Source organism: Ascaphus truei, chromosome 11 (genome assembly GCF_040206685.1).
Source record: "Ascaphus truei isolate aAscTru1 chromosome 11, aAscTru1.hap1, whole genome shotgun sequence".
NCBI classification, from domain to species: Eukaryota; Metazoa; Chordata; class Amphibia; order Anura; family Ascaphidae; genus Ascaphus; species Ascaphus truei.
Genome location: NC_134493.1, coordinates 53833813 through 53855370, shown reverse-complemented (window position 1 = coordinate 53855370; position 21558 = coordinate 53833813). Strand labels below are relative to the sequence as shown.

General features: G+C 42.8%; 1 protein-coding gene across 1 annotated transcript in view; it reads right to left on the bottom strand.

The window, feature by feature from the left end:
• The window catches only part of NLRC3 (NLR family CARD domain containing 3), a 38321-nt gene extending 34488 nt beyond the window's left edge, over positions 1-3833 (bottom strand). The window contains exon 1 of the mRNA XM_075566363.1: positions 2710-3833. The gene's annotated coding sequence lies outside the window, so the exon portion shown is untranslated. The remainder of the gene's footprint in view (positions 1-2709) is intronic.
• Between the last annotated feature and the right edge of the window lie 17725 nt (positions 3834-21558).

Sequence of the window (21558 nt, the reverse complement as noted above, 5' to 3'; positions counted from 1 at the left end):
TGTAATAACACGCAGAGCGATGTAATAACACGCAGAGCGATGTAATAACACGCAGAGCGATATAATAACACGCAGAGCGATATAATAACACGCAGAGCGATATAATAACACGCAGAGCGATATAATAACACGTAGAGCGATATAATAACACGCAGAGATATAATAACACGCAGAGATATAATAACACGCAGAGATATAATAACACGCAGAGCGATATAATAACACGCAGAGCGATATAATAACACGCAGAGCGATATAATAACACGCAGAGAGATATAATAACACGCAGAGCGATATAATAACACGCAGAGCTATATAATAACACGCAGAGATATAATAACACGCAGAGCGATATAATACCACGCAGAGCGATATAATAACACGCAGAGCTATATAATAACACGCAGAGCTATATAATAACACAGAGCGATATAATAACATGCAGAGCGATATAATAGCACTCAGAGCGATATAATAACACGCAGAGCGATATAATAACACGCAGAGCGATATAATAACACTCAGAGCGATATAATAACACGCAGAGCGATATAATAACACGCAGAGCGATATAATAACACTCAGAGCGATATAATAACACGCAGAGCGGTATAATAACACGCAGAGCGGTATAATAACACGCAGAGCGGTATAATAACACGCAGAGCGGTATAATAACACGCAGAGCGGTATAATAACACGCAGAGCGGTATAATAACACGCAGAGCGATATAATAACACGCAGAGCGATATAATAACACGCAGAGCGATATAATAACACGCAGAGCGATATAATAACACGCAGAGCGATATAATAACACGCAGAGCGGTATAATAACACGCAGAGCGGTATAATAACACGTAGAGCGGTATAATAACACGCAGAGCGGTATAATAACACGCAGAGCGGTATAATAACACGCAGAGCGGTATAATAACACGCAGAGCGGTATAATAACACGCAGAGCGGTATAATAACACGCAGAGCGGTATAATAACACGCAGAGCGATATAATAACACGCAGAGCGATATAATAACACGCAGAGCGATATAATAACACGCAGAGCGATATAATAACACGCAGAGCGATATAATAACACGCAGAGCGATATAATAACACGCAGAGCGATATAATAACACGCAGAGCGATGTAATAACACGCAGAGCGATGTAATAACACGCAGAGCGATGTAATAACACGCAGAGCGATATAATAACACGCAGAGCGATATAATAACACGCAGAGAGATATAATAACACGCAGAGCGATATAATAACACGCAGAGCGATGTAATAACACGCAGAGCGATGTAATAACACGCAGAGCGATATAATAACACGCAGAGCGATATAACCTGCAGAGAGATATAATAACACGCAGAGCGATATAATAACACGCAGAGAGATATAATAACACGCAGAGCGATATAATAACACGCAGAGCGATATAATAACATGCAGAGCGATATAATAACACGCAGAGAGATATAATAACACGCAGAGCGATATAATAACATGCAGAGCGATATAATAACACGCAGAGCGATATAATAACACGCAGAGCGATATAATAACATGCAGAGCGATATAATAACACGCAGAGAGATATAATAACACGCAGAGCGATATAATAACACAGAGCGATATAATAACACGCAGAGCGATATAATAACACGCAGAGCGATATAATAACACGCAGAGCGATATAATAACATGCAGAGCGATATAATAACACGCAGAGCGATGTAATAACACGCAGAGCGATATAATAACACGCAGAGCGATATAACCTGCAGAGAGATATAATAACACGCAGAGCGATATAATAACACGCAGAGAGATATAATAACACGCAGAGCGATATAATAACACGCAGAGCGATATAATAACATGCAGAGCGATATAATAACACGCAGAGATATAATAACACGCAGAGCGATATAACACGCAGAGCGATATAATAACCTGCAGAGCGATATAATAACACGCAGAGCGATATAATAACACGCAGAGAGATATAATAACACGCAGAGAGATATAATAACACGCAGAGCGATATAATAACACGCAGAGCGATATAATAACACGCAGAGCGATATAACACGCAGAGCGATATAATAACATGCAGAGAGATATAATAACACGCAGAGAGATATAATAACACGCAGAGAGATATAATAACACGCAGTGATATAATAACACGCAGAGCGATATAATAACACGCAGAGCGATATAATAACACGCAGAGCGGTATAATAACACACAGAGCAATGTAATAACCTGCAGAGAGATATAATAACCTGCAGAGCGATATAATAACCTGCAGAGCGATATAATAACACGCAGAGCGATATAATAACACGCAGAGAGATATAATAACACGCAGAGAGATATAATAACAGGCAGAGCGATGTAATAACACGCAGAGCGATATAATAACACGCAGAGCGATATCATAACATGCAGAGATATAATAACACGCAGAGCGATATAATAACACGCAGAGCGATATAATAACACGCAGAGCGATATAATAACACGCAGAGATATAATAACACGCAGAGCGATATAATAACACGCAGAGCGATATAATAACACGCAGAGCGATATAATAACACGCAGAGCGATATAATAACCTGCAGAGAGATATAATAACACGCAGAGCGATATAATAACACGCAGAGCGATGTAATAACCTGCACACTTACCAGAGCAGAGGATTGGGGAGCGGGCCAGAGGTAGCTCAGTTGTCCCCATAGGATGGAGAGAGCCTTTAACGGAGGATGGGAGCGGGTTAAGTAGGATTGAGGTGTGGTGCTTGGGGAAGCAGGGAGGGAGCGGGTTGAGTAGGATTGAGGTGTGGTGCTTGGGGGAAGCAGGGAGGGAGCGGGTTGAGTAGGATTGAGGTGTGGTGCTTGGGGGAAGCAGGGAGGGAGCGGGTTGAGTAGGATTGAGGTGTGGTGCTTGGGGGAAGCAGGGAGGGAGCGGGTTGAGTAGGATTGAGGTGTGGTGCTTGGGGGAAGCAGGGAGGGAGCGGGTTAAGTAGGATTGAGGGGTGGTGCTTGGGGAAGCAGGGAGGGAGCGGGTTGAGTAGGATTGAGGTGTGGTGCTTGGGGGAAGCAGGGAGGGAGCGGGTTGAGTAGGATTGAGGTGTGGTGCTTGGGGGAAGCAGGGAGGGAGCGGGTTGAGTAGGATTGAGGTGTGGTGTTTGGGGGAAGCAGGGAGGGAGCGGGTTGAGTAGGATTGAGGTGTGGTGCTTGTGGGAAGCAGGGAGGGAGCGGGTTGAGTAGGATTGAGGTGTGGTGTTTGGGGAAGCAGGGAGGGAGCGGGATGAGTAGGATTGAGGTTTGGTGCTTGTGGGAAGCAGGGAGGGAGCGGAGAAAGGACAAATCAAGGGTAGTTTGATATTAGATGGAAGGTCACCCCCAGGATGTCAGTCTGTTTCTTTCTCCTCTCCTTCGTACTCGCTCTCTTCTTTATTTCAGGCTCTCTCTCGTCAGTGTCGCACTCTTAGTCTCTCTTCATTGGGATCTCTTATGCCCATCCCTCCTCACTCCCTCTTATCACTATCTTTCGCTTTATTCCAGGACATACTTGAAAACGAGAGATAACGCTCAATGTATTATTTCCTGGTAAAACATTTTATAAATAAAAGAAATAAATAGATCTTTAGTGACGGACTTTTCTCTCTTTTTCTTTCCCCTTTTCGCTCTTTCTTTTCTGTATCCCTCTATTTTTTGTAGGTGTCTTAGCCTCCCTTTTGTCTCCCTCTCCCTCTTCTCTCCCCCTCTCCCTCTTCTCTCCCCCTTCTCCGTCTCTCCTTCTCCCTGTCTCTCCCCCTTCTCCCTGTCTGCTTTCCTCTCTCTGCTCCGCTCAGTAACCCGCTCACTACTGGTCCCCTGATCTCAGCATCTCACCTCTTCCTGCGTCTCGCCCGCCCTAACTTCCTGTCTAAGTCCGCCAGCTTGAGAGCGCAGTGACACCGAGGTCAGACTGGGAGGACATCCCCAGGTATTCCCCCCCTAGCAAATGAGCTATGTACATCAGTACTGAGTACGGTCATACTGTACCTTTCCAGCTCCTTAAAGCTTTGTCCAGAGAGAATCCTTTCAGTCCTGTAATAACCGCTGACCCCATAACCTGAGAGTAACCCTACAAATGCAATGCAGACTACTGTGGTTAACCCCTTCCCTGCAGAGGGGTGAGAGACCCGTCCCATATTTACAGTTCTTCTGATGCAGATGGAGCAAAACAAAAAAACAGGGAACATTTGCTAATTATGTCTTATGAGGGAAAATAATTCCTTTCTCACCCCACTAATGACAATCAGATCTCTCCCTGGATCAAAGCTCTCCATATGTTCATCGTTTTCTGTATATCCCTGGTAGCCTTTGCAGCTGCTGCCTGACATTGAGCACTATTGCTAATCCTGCTGCAAAACAAGCCCTGCTAAATCCTTCTCCATCCTCCTCCAGTGTGAGGGTATGTAAGGGGTGTATAGGACCAATACTTTTTATTTTCACACTGAGTACTCCCTTTCTGTTTGAATAAAGGGGCATTTATTTTAGAAATCCTCCCCCGTCTTCCTGTTTAGCAGCATAAATATAGCTCCTATCTCTGTAAGGTGCATTGATGACAGTTTTGCACCGCTTAGTAAATATGGACCGGCGTGTGTGGGTATCAGTGTGTCTGTGTGCATATCAGTGTGTTGCGGTGTCTGCATGGGTCTCAGTAGTGTAGGTGTATCAGTGCAGTGTATGTATATCAGTGTTTAGGTGTATCGGTGCAATGTGTGTGTGTGAGTGCAGTGTAGGTGTATCAGTGCAATGTGTGTGTGTCAGTGCAGTGTAGGTGTATCAGTGCAATGTAGGTGTATCAGTGCAATGTGTGTGTGAGTGCAGTGTAGGTGTGTCAGTGCAGTGTGTGTGTGTCAGTGCAGTGTAGGTGTGTCAGTGCAGTGTAGGTGTGTCAGTGCAGTGTAGGTGTGTCAGTGCAGTGTAGGTGTGTCAGTGCAGTGTAGGTGTGTCAGTGCAGTGTAGGTGTGTCAGTGCAATGTGTGTGTGTATCAGTGCAATGTGTGTGTGTGTGTCAGTGCAATGTGTGTGTGTCAGTGCAGTGTAGGTGTGTCAGTGCAATGTGTGTGTGTCAGTGCTGTGTGTGTGTGTGTCAGTGCAATGTATGTGTGTCAGTGCAGTGTAGGTGTGTCAGTGCTGTGTGTGTGTGTGTCAGTGCAATGTATGTGTCAGTGCAGTGTATGTTTATGAGAGCAGTGTATGTGTATCAGTGCAGTAAGTGTGTATCAGTGCATTGTGTGTGTGTGTGTGTGTGTGTGCATGTTCAGTGTATCAGTGTATGTGTATCAGTGCACTGTGTGTGTTCAGTGTATCAGTGTATGTGTATCAGTGCACTGTGTGTGTGTGTGTGTGTGTTCAGTGTATCAGTGTATGTGTATCAGTGCACTGTGTGTGTATCAGTGCACATTGTGTGTGTGTGCATGTTCAGTGTATCAGTGTATGTGTATCAGTGCACTGTGTGTGTATCAGTGCACATTGTGTGTGTGTGTGTGTGCATGTTCAGTGTATCAGTGTATGTGTATCAGTGCACTGTGTGTGTGTGTCAATGCAGTGTATGTGTATCAGTGCACTGTGTGTGTGTGTGTGTTCAGTGTATCAGTGTATGTGTATCAGTGCACTGTGTGTGTGTGTGTGTGTTCAGTGCACGTGAGTATCAGTGCACTGTGTGTGTACATGTTCAGTGCAGTGTATGTGTATCAGTGCACTGTGTGTGTGCATGTTCAGTGTATCAATGTATGTGTATCAGTGCACTGTGTGTGTGTTCAGTGTATCAGTGTATGTGTATCAGTGCACTGTGTGTGTATCAGTGCACATTGTGTGTGTGTGCATGTTCAGTGTATCAGTGTATCAGTGTATGTGTATCAGTGCACTGTGTGTGTATCAGTGCACATTGTGTGTGTGTGCATGTTCAGTGTATCAGTGTATCAGTGTATGTGTATCAGTGCACTGTGTGTGTGTTCAGTGTATCAGTGCACTGTGTGTGTGTGTGTGTGTGTGTGTGTGTTCAGTGCAAGTGAGTATCAGTGCACTGTGTGTGTGCATGTTCAGTGCAGTGTATGTGTATCAGTGCACTGTGTGTGTGCATGTTCAGTGCAGTGTATGTGTATCAGTGCACTGTGTGTGTATCAGTGCACCGTGTGTGTGTGCATGTTCACTGTTTCAGTGTATGTGTATCAGTGCACTGTGTGTGTGTGTCAGTGCATTGTATGTGTGTGTGTGTGTGTGTGTGAGTGTGTGTTCAGTGTATCAGTGTATGTGTATCAGTGCACTGTGTGTGTGCATGTTCAGTGCAGTGTATGTGTATCAGTGCACTGTGTGTGTGTGTGCATGTTCAGTGCAGTGTATGTGTATCAGTGCACTGTGTGTGTATCAGTGCACCGTGTGTGTGCATGTTCAGTGTATCAGTGTATGTGTATCAGTGCACTGTGTGTGTGTGTCAGTGCAGTGTATGTGTATCAGTGCACTGTGTGTGTGTGTCAGTGCAGTGTATGTGTATCAGTGCACTGTGTGTGTGTGTTCAGTGCACTGTGTGTGTATCAGTGCAGTGTATGTGTATCAGTGCACTGTGTGTGTGTATCAGTGCAGTGTATGTGTGTATCAGTGCACTGTGTGTGCGCATGTTCAGTGCACTGTGTGTGTGTGTCAGTGCACTGTGTATCAGTGCACTGTTTGTGCGTTTATGTTCAGTGCAGTGTATGTGTATCAGTGCACTGCGTGAGTATCAGTGCACTGTGTGAGAGTATCAGTGCAGTGTATGTGTATCAGTGCACTGTGTGTGTATCAGTGCAGTGTATGTGTATCAGTGCACTGTGTGTGTGTATCAGTGCAGTGTATGTGTATCAGTGCACTGTGTGTGAGTATCAGTGCAGTGTATGTGTATCAGTGCACTGTGCATGTGTATCAGTGCACTGTGTGTGAGAATCAATGCAGTGTATGTGTATCAGTGCAGTGTATGTGTATCAGTGCACTGTGTGTGAGTATCAGTGCAGTGTATGTGTATCAGTGCACTGTGTGTGTGTATCAGTGCACTGTGTGTGAGTATCAGTGCAGTGTATGTGTATCAGTGCACTGTGTGTGAGTATCAGTGCAGTGTATGTGTATCAGTGCACTGTGTGTGTGTGTATCAGTGCAGTGTATGTGTATCAGTGCACTGTGTGTGAGTATCAGTGCAGTGTATGTGTATCAATGCAGTGTGTGTGTATGTGAGCTGTATATTCTATGTAAGTTCCCCTGCGGATGTCAGATTGTTGGCTGCAGTAAATCTAGCAGACTGCTGTGGGTTTTCTCAGAAGCCCCAGGAAGTTTGCACTGTGTGTACATGTGCTATGTGTGTCCACACTGGTGCGTGATTACTGTACATGCTTACTTAGGTATGTTTGTCGCTACTAGACATAGCGCTGAGCTGTAAATATGGGTTTGTATTCAACCCTTTGTATTAGAGCTGTGAGATATGGGGTTATATCCCTCTGTGCTATACACACTATACATAGCGCTGAGCTGTGAGATATGGGGTTATATCCCTCCCTCTGTGTTATATACACACTATACATAGCGCTGAGCTGTGAGATATGGGGTTATATCCCTCTGTGCTATACACACACTATACATAGCGCTGAGCTGTGAGATATGGGGTTATATCCCTCTGTGTTATATACATACTATACATAGCGCTGAGCTGTGAGATATGGGGTTATATCCCTCTGTGTTATACACACACTATACATAGCGCTGAGCTGTGAGATATGGGGTTATATCCCTCTGTGTGTTATATACACACTATACAAGCGCTGAGCTGTGAGATATGGGGTTATATCCCTGTGTTATATACACACTATACATAGCGCTGAGCTGTGAGATATGGGGTTATATCCCTCTGTGTTATATACACACTATATATAGCGCTGAGCTGTGAGATATGGGGTTATATCCCTCTGTGTTATATACACACTATACATAGCGCTGAGCTGTGAGATATGGGTTATATCCCTCCCTCTGTGTTATATACACACTATACATAGCGCTGAGCTGTGAGATATGGGGTTATATCCCTCTGTGTTATATACACACTATACATAGCGCTGAGCTGTGAGATATGGGGTTATATCCCTCTGTGTTATATACACACTATACATAGCGCTGAGCTGTGAGATATGGGGTTATATCCCTCCCTGTGTTATATACACACTATACATAGCGCTGAGCTGTGAGATATGGGTTATATCCCTCTGTGTTATATACACACTATACATAGCGCTGAGCTGTGAGATATGGGTTATATCCCTCTGTGTTATATACACACTATACATAGCGCTGAGCTGTGAGATATGGGGTTATATCCCTCTGTGTTATATACACACTATACATAGCGCCGAGCTGTGAGATATGGGGTTATATCCCTCCCTCTGTGCTACATACACACTATACATAGCACTGAGCTGTGAGATATGGGTTATATCCCTCTGTGTTATATACACACTATACATAGCACTGAGCTGTGAGATATGGGGTTATATCCCTCCCTCTGTGTTATATACACACTATACATAGCGCTGAGCTGTGAGATATGGGTTATATCCCTCTGTGTTATATACACATTATACATAGCGCTGAGCTGTGAGATATGGGTTATATCCCTCTGTGTTATATACACACTATACATAGCGCTGAGCTGTGAGATATGGGGTTATATCCCTCTGTGTTATATACACACTATACATAGCGCTGAGCTGTGAGATATGGGTTATATCCCTCCCTCTGTGTTATATACACACTATACATAGTGCTGAGCTGTGAGATATGGGGTTATATCCCTCTGTGTTATATACACACTATACATAGCGCTGAGCTGTGAGATATGGGTTATATCCCTCTGTTATATACACACTATACATAGCGCTGAGCTGTGAGATATGGGGTTATATCCCTGTGTTATATACACACTATACACAGCACTGAGCTGTGAGATATGGGGTTATATACCTCTGTGTTATATACACACTATACATAGCACTGAGCTGTGAGATATGGGGTTATATCCCTCTGTGTTATATACACACTATACATAGCGCCGAGCTGTGAGATATGGGGTTATATCCCTCCCTCTGTGCTATATACACACTATACATAGCGCTGAGCTGTGAGATATGGGGTTATATCCCTCTGTGTTATATACACACACTATACATAGTGCTGAGCTGTGAGATATGGGGTTATATCCCTCTGTGTTATATACACACTATACACAGCGCTGAGCTGTGAGATATGGGTTATATCCCTCTGTGTTATATACACACTATACAAAGCACTGAGCTGTGAGATATGGGGTTATATCCCTCTGTGTTATATACACACTATACATAGCGCTGAGCTGTGAGATATGGGTTATATCCCTCTGTGTTATATACACACTATACATAGCGCTGAGCTGTGAGATATGGGTTATATCCCTCTGTGTTATATACACACTATACACAGCGCTGAGCTGTGAGATATGGGGTTATATCCCTCTGTGTTATATACACACTATACATAGCACTGAGCTGTGAGATATGGGGTTATATCCCTCTGTGTTATATACACACTATACATAGCGCTGAGCTGTGAGATATGGGGTTATATCCCTGTGTTATATACACACTATACATAGCGCTGAGCTGTGAGATATGGGTTATATCCCTCTGTGTTATATACACACTATACATAGCGCTGAGCTGTGAGATATGGGTTATATCCCTCTGTGTTATATACACACTATACATAGCGCTGAGCTGTGAGATAGGGGTTATATCCCTCTGTGTTATATACACACTATACATAGCGCTGAGCTGTGAGATATGGGTTATATCCCTCTGTGTTATACACACACTATACATAGCGCTGAGCTGTGAGATATGGGGTTATATCCCTCTGTGTTATATACACACACTATACATAGCACTGAGCTGTGAGATATGGGGTTATATCCCTCTGTGTTATATATACACTATACATAGCACTGAGCTGTGAGATATGGGGTTATATCCCTCTGTGTTATATACACACTATACATAGAGCTGAGCTGTGAGATATGGGTTATATCCCTCTGTGTTATATACACACTATACATAGCGCTGAGCTGTGAGATATGGGGTTGTATCCCTCTGTGTTATATACACACTATACATAGCGCTGAGCTGTGAGATATGGGTTATATCCCTCTGTGTTATATACACACTATACATAGCGCTGAGCTGTGAGATATGGGGTTGTATCCCTCTGTGTTATATACACACTATACACAGCGCTGAGCTGTGAGATATGGGGTTATATCCCTCTGTGTTATATACACACTATACATAGCGCTGAGCTGTGAGATATGGGGTTATATCCCTCTGTGTTATATACACACTATACATAGCGCTGAGCTGTGAGATATGGGGTTATATCCCTCTGTGTTATATACACACTATACATAGCGCTGAGCTGTGAGATATGGGGTTATATCCCTCTGTGTTATATACACACTATACATAGCGCCGAGCTGTGAGATATGGGTTATATCCCTCTGTGTTATATACACACTATACATAGCGCTGAGCTGTGAGATATGGGTTATATCCCTCTGTGTTATATACACACTATACATAGCGCTGAGCTGTGAGATATGGGGTTATATCCCTCTGTGTTATATACACACTATACATAGCGCTGAGCTGTGAGATATGGGGTTATATCCCTCTGTGTTATATACACACTATACATAGCGCTGAGCTGTGAGATATGGGTTATATCCCTCTGTGTTATATACACACTATACATAGTGCTGAGCTGTGAGATATGGGGTTATATCCCTCTGTGTTATATACACACTATACATAGCGCTGAGCTGTGAGATATGGGTTATATCCCTCCCTGTGTGTTATATACACACTATACATAGCACTGAGCTGTGAGATATGGGTTATATCCCTCTGTGTTATATACACACTATACATAGCGCTGAGCTGTGAGATATGGGGTTATATCCCTCCCTCTGTGTTATATACACACTATACAGAGCACTGAGCTGTGAGATATGGGTTATATCCCTCTGTGTTATATACACACTATACATAGTGCTGAGCTGTGAGATATGGGGTTATATCCCTCTGTGTTATATACACACTATACATAGCGCTGAGCTGTGAGATATGGGTTATATCCCTCTGTGTTATATACACACTATACATAGCGCTGAGCTGTGAGATATGGGGTTATATCCCTCTGTGTTATATACACACTATACATAGCGCTGAGCTGTGAGATATGGGTTATATCCCTCTGTGTTATATACACACTATACATAGCACTGAGCTGTGAGATATGGGGTTATATCCCTCTGTGTTATATACACACTATACATAGCGCTGAACTGTGAGATATGGGTTATATCCCTCTGTGTTATATACACACTATACATAGCGCTGAGCTGTGAGATATGGGGTTATATCCCTCTGTGTTATATATACACATTATACATAGTGCTGAGCTGTGAGATATGGGGTTATATCCCTCTGTGTTATATACACACTATACATAGCGCTGAGCTGTGAAATATGGGGTTGTATCCCTCTGTGTTATATACACACTATACATAGCACTGAGCTGTGAGATATGGGGTTATATCCCTCTGTGTTATATACACAATATACATAGCGCCGAGTTGTGAGATATGGGGTTGTATCCCTCTGTGTTATATACACACTATACATAGCGCCGAGCTGTGAGATATGGGTTATATCCCTCTGTATTATATACACACTATACATAGCACTGAGCTGTGAGATATGGGTTATATCCCTCTGTGTTATATACACACTATACATAGCGCTGAGCTGTGAGATATGGGTTATATCCCTCTGTGTTATATACACGCTATACATAGAGCTGAGCTGTGAGATATGGGGTTATATCCCTCTGTGTTATATACACACTATACATAGCGCTGAGCTGTGAGATATGGGTTATATCCCTCTGTGTTATATACACACTATACATAGCGCTGAGCTGTGAGATATGGGTTATATCCCTCTGTGTTATATATACACATTATACATAGTGCTGAGCTGTGAGATATGGGGTTATATCCCTCTGTGTTATATACACACTATACATAGCGCTGAGCTGTGAGATATGGGGTTGTATCCCTCTGTGTTATATACACACTATACATAGCACTGAGCTGTGAGATATGGGGTTATATCCCTCTGTGTTATATACACACTATACATAGCGCCGAGCTGTGAGATATGGGGTTATATCCCTCTGTGTTATATACACATTATACATAGCGCTGAGCTGTGAGATATGGGGTTATATCCCTCTGTGTTATATATACACATTATACATAGTGCTGAGCTGTGAGATATGGGGTTATATCCCTCTGTGTTATATACACACTATACATAGCGCTGAGCTGTGAGATATGGGGTTGTATCCCTCTTTGTTATATACACACTATACATAGCGCTGAGCTGTGAGATATGGGGTTATATCCCTCTGTGTTATATACACACAATACATAGCGCTGAGCTGTGAGATATGGGGTTATATCCCTCTGTGTTATATACACACTATACATAGCGCTGAGCTGTGAGATATGGGTTATATCCCTCTGTGTTATATACACACTATACATAGCGCTGAGCTGTGAGATATGGGTTATATCCCTGTGTTATATATACACATTATACATAGTGCTGAGCTGTGAGATATGGGGTTATATCCCTCTGTGTTATATACACACTATACATAGCACTGAGCTGTGAGATATGGGGTTATATCCCTGTGTTATATACACACTATACATAGCGCCGAGCTGTGAGATATGGGGTTATATCCCTCTGTTATATACACACTATACATAGCGCTGAGCTGTGAGATATGGGGTTATATCCCTCTGTGTTATATATACACATTATACATAGTGCTGAGCTGTGAGATATGGGGTTATATCCCTCTGTGTTATATACACACTATACATAGCGCTGAGCTGTGAGATATGGGGTTGTATCCCTCTGTGTTATATACACACTATACATAGCGCTGAGCTGTGAGATATGGTGTTATATCCCTCTGTGTTATATACACACTATACATAGCGCTGAGCTGTGAGATATGGGGTTATATCCCTCTGTGTTATATACACACTATACATAGCACTGAGCTGTGAGATATGGGTTATATCCCTCTGTGTTATATACACACTATACATAGCGCTGAGCTGTGAGATATGGGGTATATACCTCTGTGTTATATACACACACTATACATAGCACTGAGCTGTGAGATATGCGGTTATATCCCTCTGTATTATATACACACTATACATAGCACTGAGCTGTGAGATATGGGTTATATCCCTCTGTATTATATACACACTATACATAGCGCTGAGCTGTGAGATATGGGGTTATATCCCTCTGTGTTATATACACACTATACATAGCGCTGAGCTGTGAGATATGAGGTTATATCCCTCTGTGTTATATACACACTATACATAGCGCTGAGCTGTGAGATATGGGGTTATATCCCTCTGTGTTATATACACACTATACATAGCACTGAGCTGTGAGATATGGGTTATATCCCTCTGTGTTATATACACACTATACATAGCGCTGAGCTGTGAGATATGGGTTATATCCCTCTGTGTTATATACACACTATACATAGCGCTGAGCTGTGAGATATGGGTTATATCCCTCTGTGTTATATACACACTATACATAGCGCTGAGCTGTGAGATATGGGTTATATCCCTCTGTGTTATATACACACTATACATAGCGCCGAGCTGTGAGATATGGGGTTATATCCCTCCCTCTGTGCTATATACACACTATACATAGCACTGAGCTGTGAGATATGGGGTTATATCCCTCTGTGTTATATACACACTATACATAGCGCTGAGCTGTGAGATATGGGTTATATCCCTCTGTTATATACACACTATACATAGCGCTGAGCTGTGAGATATGGGGTTATATCCCTGTGTTATATACACACTATACATAGCACTGAGCTGTGAGATATGGGGTTATATACCTCTGTGTTATATACACACTATACATAGCGCTGAGCTGTGAGATATGGGGTTATATCCCTCTGTGTTATATACACACTATACATAGCGCCGAGCTGTGAGATATGGGGTTATATCCCTCCCTCTGTGCTATATACACACTATACATAGCGCTGAGCTGTGAGATATGGGGTTATATCCCTCTGTGTTATATACACACATTATACATAGTGCTGAGCTGTGAGATATGGGGTTATATCCCTCTGTGTTATATACACACTATACACAGCGCTGAGCTGTGAGATATGGGTTATATCCCTCTGTGTTATATACACACTATACAAAGCACTGAGCTGTGAGATATGGGGTTATATCCCTCTGTGTTATATACACACTATACATAGCGCTGAGCTGTGAGATATGGGTTATATCCCTCTGTGTTATATACACACTATACATAGCGCTGAGCTGTGAGATATGGGTTATATCCCTCTGTGTTATATACACACTATACACAGCGCTGAGCTGTGAGATATGGGGTTATATCCCTCTGTGTTATATACACACTATACATAGCACTGAGCTGTGAGATATGGGGTTATATCCCTCTGTGTTATATACACACTATACATAGCGCTGAGCTGTGAGATATGGGGTTATATCCCTGTGTTATATACACACTATACATAGCGCTGAGCTGTGAGATATGGGTTATATCCCTCTGTGTTATATACACACTATACATAGCGCTGAGCTGTGAGATATGGGTTATATCCCTCTGTGTTATATACACACTATACATAGCGCTGAGCTGTGAGATATGGGTTATATCCCTCTGTGTTATATACACACTATACATAGCGCTGAGCTGTGAGATAGGGGTTATATCCCTCTGTGTTATATACACACTATACATAGCGCTGAGCTGTGAGATATGGGTTATATCCCTCTGTGTTATACACACACTATACATAGCGCTGAGCTGTGAGATATGGGGTTATATCCCTCTGTGTTATATATACACTATACATAGCACTGAGCTGTGAGATATGGGGTTATATCCCTCTGTGTTATATACACACTATACATAGAGCTGAGCTGTGAGATATGGGTTATATCCCTCTGTGTTATATACACACTATACATAGCGCTGAGCTGTGAGATATGGGGTTGTATCCCTCTGTGTTATATACACACTATACATAGCGCTGAGCTGTGAGATATGGGTTATATCCCTCTGTGTTATATACACACTATACATAGCGCTGAGCTGTGAGATATGGGGTTGTATCCCTCTGTGTTATATACACACTATACACAGCGCTGAGCTGTGAGATATGGGGTTATATCCCTCTGTGTTATATACACACTATACATAGCGCTGAGCTGTGAGATATGGGGTTATATCCCTCCCTCTGTGCTATATACACACTATACATAGCGCTGAGCTGTGAGATATGGGGTTATATACCTCTGTGTTATATACACACTATACATAGCGCTGAGCTGTGAGATATGGGGTTATATCCCTCTGTGTTATATACACACTATACATAGCGCTGAGCTGTGAGATATGGGGTTATATCCCTCTGTGTTATATACACACTATACATAGCGCTGAGCTGTGAGATATGGGGTTATATCCCTCTGTGTTATATACACACTATACATAGCGCCGAGCTGTGAGATATGGGTTATATCCCTCTGTGTTATATACACACTATACATAGCGCTGAGCTGTGAGATATGGGTTATATCCCTCTGTGTTATATACACACTATACATAGCGCTGAGCTGTGAGATATGGGGTTATATCCCTCTGTGTTATATACACACTATACATAGCGCTGAGCTGTGAGATATGGGGTTATATCCCTCTGTGTTATATACACACTATACATAGCGCTGAGCTGTGAGATATGGGTTATATCCCTCTGTGTTATATACACACTATACATAGTGCTGAGCTGTGAGATATGGGGTTATATCCCTCTGTGTTATATACACACTATACATAGCGCTGAGCTGTGAGATATGGGTTATATCCCTCCCTGTGTGTTATATACACACTATACATAGCACTGAGCTGTGAGATATGGGTTATATCCCTCTGTGTTATATACACACTATACATAGCGCTGAGCTGTGAGATATGGGGTTATATCCCTCCCTCTGTGTTATATACACACTATACAGAGCACTGAGCTGTGAGATATGGGTTATATCCCTCTGTGTTATATACACACTATACATAGTGCTGAGCTGTGAGATATGGGGTTATATCCCTCTGTGTTATATACACACTATACATAGCGCTGAGCTGTGAGATATGGGTTATATCCCTCTGTGTTATATACACACTATACATAGCGCTGAGCTGTGAGATATGGGGTTATATCCCTCTGTGTTATATACACACTATACATAGCGCTGAGCTGTGAGATATGGGTTATATCCCTCTGTGTTATATACACACTATACATAGCACTGAGCTGTGAGATATGGGGTTATATCCCTCTGTGTTATATACACACTATACATAGCGCTGAGCTGTGAGATATGGGTTATATCCCTCTGTGTTATATACACACTATACATAGCGCTGAGCTGTGAGATATGGGGTTATATCCCTCTGTGTTATATATACACATTATACATAGTGCTGAGCTGTGAGATATGGGGTTATATCCCTCTGTGTTATATACACACTATACATAGCGCTGAGCTGTGAAATATGGGGTTGTATCCCTCTGTGTTATATACACACTATACATAGCACTGAGCTGTGAGATATGGGGTTATATCCCTCTGTGTTATATACACAATATACATAGCGCCGAGTTGTGAGATATGGGGTTATATCCCTCTGTGTTATATACACACTATACATAGCGCTGAGCTGTGAGATATGGGGTTATATCCCTCTGTGTTATATATACACATTATACATAGTGCTGAGCTGTGAGATATGGGGTTATATCCCTCTGTGTTATATACACACTATACATAGCGCTGAGCTGTGAGATATGGGGTTGTATCCCTCTGTGTTATATACACACTATACATAGCGCTGAGCTGTGAGATATGGGTTATATCCCTCTGTATTATATACACACTATACATAGCACTGAGCTGTGAGATATGGGTTATATCCCTCTGTGTTATATACACACTATACATAGCGCTGAGCTGTGAGATATGGGTTATATCCCTCTGTGTTATATACACACTATACATAGAGCTGAGCTGTGAGATATGGGGTTATATCCCTCTGTGTTATATACACACTATACATAGCGCTGAGCTGTGAGATATGGGTTATATCCCTCTGTGTTATATACACACTATACATAGCGCTGAGCTGTGAGATATGGGTTATATCCCTCTGTGTTATATATACACATTATACATAGTGCTGAGCTGTGAGATATGGGGTTATATCCCTCTGTGTTATATACACACTATACATAGCGCTGAGCTGTGAGATATGGGGTTGTATCCCTCTGTGTTATATACACACTATACATAGCACTGAGCTGTGAGATATGGGGTTATATCCCTCTGTGTTATATACACACTATACATAGCGCCGAGCTGTGAGATATGGGGTTATATCCCTCTGTGTTATATACACACTATACATAGCGCTGAGCTGTGAGATATGGGGTTATATCCCTCTGTGTTATATATACACATTATACATAGTGCTGAGCTGTGAGATATGGGGTTATATCCCTCTGTGTTATATACACACTATACATAGCGCTGAGCTGTGAGATATGGGGTTGTATCCCTCTGTGTTATATACACACTATACATAGCGCTGAGCTGTGAGATATGGGGTTATATCCCTCTGTGTTATATACACACTATACATAGCGCTGAGTTGTGAGATATGGGGTTATATCCCTCTGTGTTATATACACACTATACATAGCGCTGAGCTGTGAGATATGGGTTATATCCCTCTGTGTTATATACACACTATACATAGCGCTGAGCTGTGAGATATGGGTTATATCCCTGTGTTATATATACACATTATACATAGTGCTGAGCTGTGAGATATGGGGTTATATCCCTCTGTGTTATATACACACTATACATAGCGCTGAGCTGTGAGATATGGGGTTGTATCCCTCTGTGTTATATACACACTATACATAGCACTGAGCTGTGAGATATGGGGTTATATCCCTGTGTTATATACACACTATACATAGCGCCGAGCTGTGAGATATGGGGTTATATCCCTCTGTTATATACACACTATACATAGCGCTGAGCTGTGAGATATGGGGTTATATCCCTCTGTGTTATATATACACATTATACATAGTGCTGAGCTGTGAGATATGGGGTTATATCCCTCTGTGTTATATACACACTATACATAGCGCTGAGCTGTGAGATATGGGGTTGTATCCCTCTGTGTTATATACACACTATACATAGCGCTGAGCTGTGAGATATGGTGTTATATCCCTCTGTGTTATATACACACTATACATAGCGCTGAGCTGTGAGATATGGGGTTATATCCCTCTGTGTTATATACACACTATACATAGCACTGAGCTGTGAGATATGGGTTATATCCCTCTGTGTTATATACACACTATACATAGCGCTGAGCTGTGAGATATGGGGTATATACCTCTGTGTTATATACACACACTATACATAGCACTGAGCTGTGAGATATGCGGTTATATCCCTCTGTATTATATACACACTATACATAGCACTGAGCTGTGAGATATGGGTTATATCCCTCTGTATTATATACACACTATACATAGCGCTGAGCTGTGAGATATGGGGTTATATCCCTCTGTGTTATATACACACTATACATAGCGCTGAGCTGTGAGATATGAGGTTATATCCCTCTGTGTTATATACACACTATACATAGCGCTGAGCTGTGAGATATGGGGTTATATCCCTCTGTGTTATATACACACTATACATAGCACTGAGCTGTGAGATATGGGTTATATCCCTCTGTGTTATATACACACTATACATAGCGCTGAGCTGTGAGATATGGGTTATATCCCTCTGTGTTATATACACACTATACATAGCGCTGAGCTGTGAGATATGGGGTTATATCCCTCTGTGTTATATACATACTATACATAGCGCTGAGCTGTGAGATATGGGTTATATCCCTCTGTGTTATATACACACTATACATAGCGCCGAGCTGTGAGATATGGGTTATATCCCTCTGTGTTATATACACACTATACATAGCACTATATATAGCTCAGAGCTCTGACTGGGTGCAGGTCAGATGCTCAGGATGTTGAAACCACAGATCTGTAGCTGGCTGCAGGAGGAGGGTGATATATACCTGTCTTTGCGACTATATACTGCAGCAACAAATTATATTCACAGCACTGCATGGGACTAATGAAGGGGAAAAAAGTGTGCAGCTAAACTCAACTGTAAAGTGATTAAGCTCGTATTGAGAAGAATAAGATGCAAACTTGCATATACCGTGTCTCTTGCAAACAGTAAGTGCAAAATAAATTAGAAAAACATAACATACAGGGATGTGATAAGTCTCGAAGGCGTATGCAGCTGTATCAGGTGGAGTGGCTCAGCACCCCCAAATCAATAGAACAAGCGCAACATGTGTATACAACACAAAGGTTACCAAACGGCAAAACCGGCGCTGCGGGCAGGAACGGATCCCTCTGCTAGGTTGTCCCAGGTAGTATTTAGATGTCGTCTCAACTCCTCGAGGATGGTGGCGACCTGCACGATTAGTCCATCTCGGGGTGTACGTCTCGCTCGGGAAGTCTCCCCGCCACAGGTGATAATTCAGTCTCCGGATAAAGAGCGGATGCACCTCTATTAGGTTCGGCAATAACACCATATGTTGCGTATAATGATGATAAGTCTATGGTCCGCACATTAATGTGAAATATCAGTCCATAGGGGGTAAAATCAGAATCTCTAAGGATAATACACCCTCAAGAGACCACTTGTAGTGTAAGGTAACGGTCAGCGGCGTCTCCACTGAAGGCACCCGCTCCTCCGTGGTATGGCACAGCGTAAAGGGTAACTGACATGTCACACAGCAACACAGTGTCTCGGGGTGATTGAAACAGAATAAGAGCTAAAAGTAGCAATTGCATGAATAAAACATAGTAATCCTACGCGTTTCGTAGCTAAGACACTACTTCATCAGGGAATAATTAGCCATCCGCTCTTTATCCGGAGACTGAATTATCACCTGTGGCGGGGAGACTTCCCGAACGAGACATATATCCTGAGATGGACTAATCGTGCAGGTCGCCACCATCCTCGAGGAGTTGAGACGACATCTAAATACTACCTGGGACAACCTAGCAGAGGGATCCGTTCCTGCCCGCAGCGCCGGTTTTGCCGTTTAGTAACCTTTGTGTTGTATACACATGTAGCGCTTGTCCTATTGATTTTATGTACGCAGAATACTTATTATTCAATTATATTTGATATACGTCACTATTTGCGTTTTTGCGCTGTTTTTTGTCTTTTATTCTTTACTGCATGGGACTGCTTGTACTTACCTGTATTTATCACTACTTCACAAGCTTCACACTTGTATTTACCTGTGTACATGTGCCCGTGTCCGTCACCACATGTACCCGTGTCCTTCTGCACATGTGCCCGTGTCCTTCTGCACATGTGCCCGTGTCCTTCTGCACATGTGCCCGTGTCCTTCTGCACGTGCCCTTCTGCACGTGCCCATGTCCTTCTGCATACGTGCCCGTGTCCTTCTGCATACGTGCCTGTGTCCTTCTGGACTCGTACTGATCTGCATAAAGCTTGTGGTGTAATTATCTGCTAACGTCTGTCTTCAGTCTTCACTGCACGAGGCGTCCACGTGCAGAGCAACACAACACACAGAGAAATGCGAAAACACGCTGAGAAATGCGTCCACGTGCAGAGCAACGCAACACACAGAGAAACGCGAAAACACGCAGAGAAACGCGTCAATGTGCAGAGCAACACAACACACCGAGAAATGCGAAAACACGATGAGAAACGCGTCAACGTGCAGAGCAACACAACACAGTGAAACGTGTCAATATGCAGAGCAACACAACACACAGAGAAATCCGTCAACGTGCAGAGCAACACAACACACAGAAACGCGAAAACACGCAGAAACGCGTCAACGTGCAGAGCAATAAAACAGAGAAACGCGTCAACGTGCAGAGCAACACAGAGAAACGCGACTATTTGCAGAGCAACACAACATGCAGAGAAACGCGACAACACACAGAGAAACGCATCAACGTGCACAGCAACACAACAGAGAGCGATGTAATAACCTGCAGAGCGATGTAATAACACGCAGAGCGATACGTTGCTGGCAGGGAAGGGTTTAATGTTCCCTCTGCCATTTCTAGCTGCTGACCCCTAATGCACCAGAT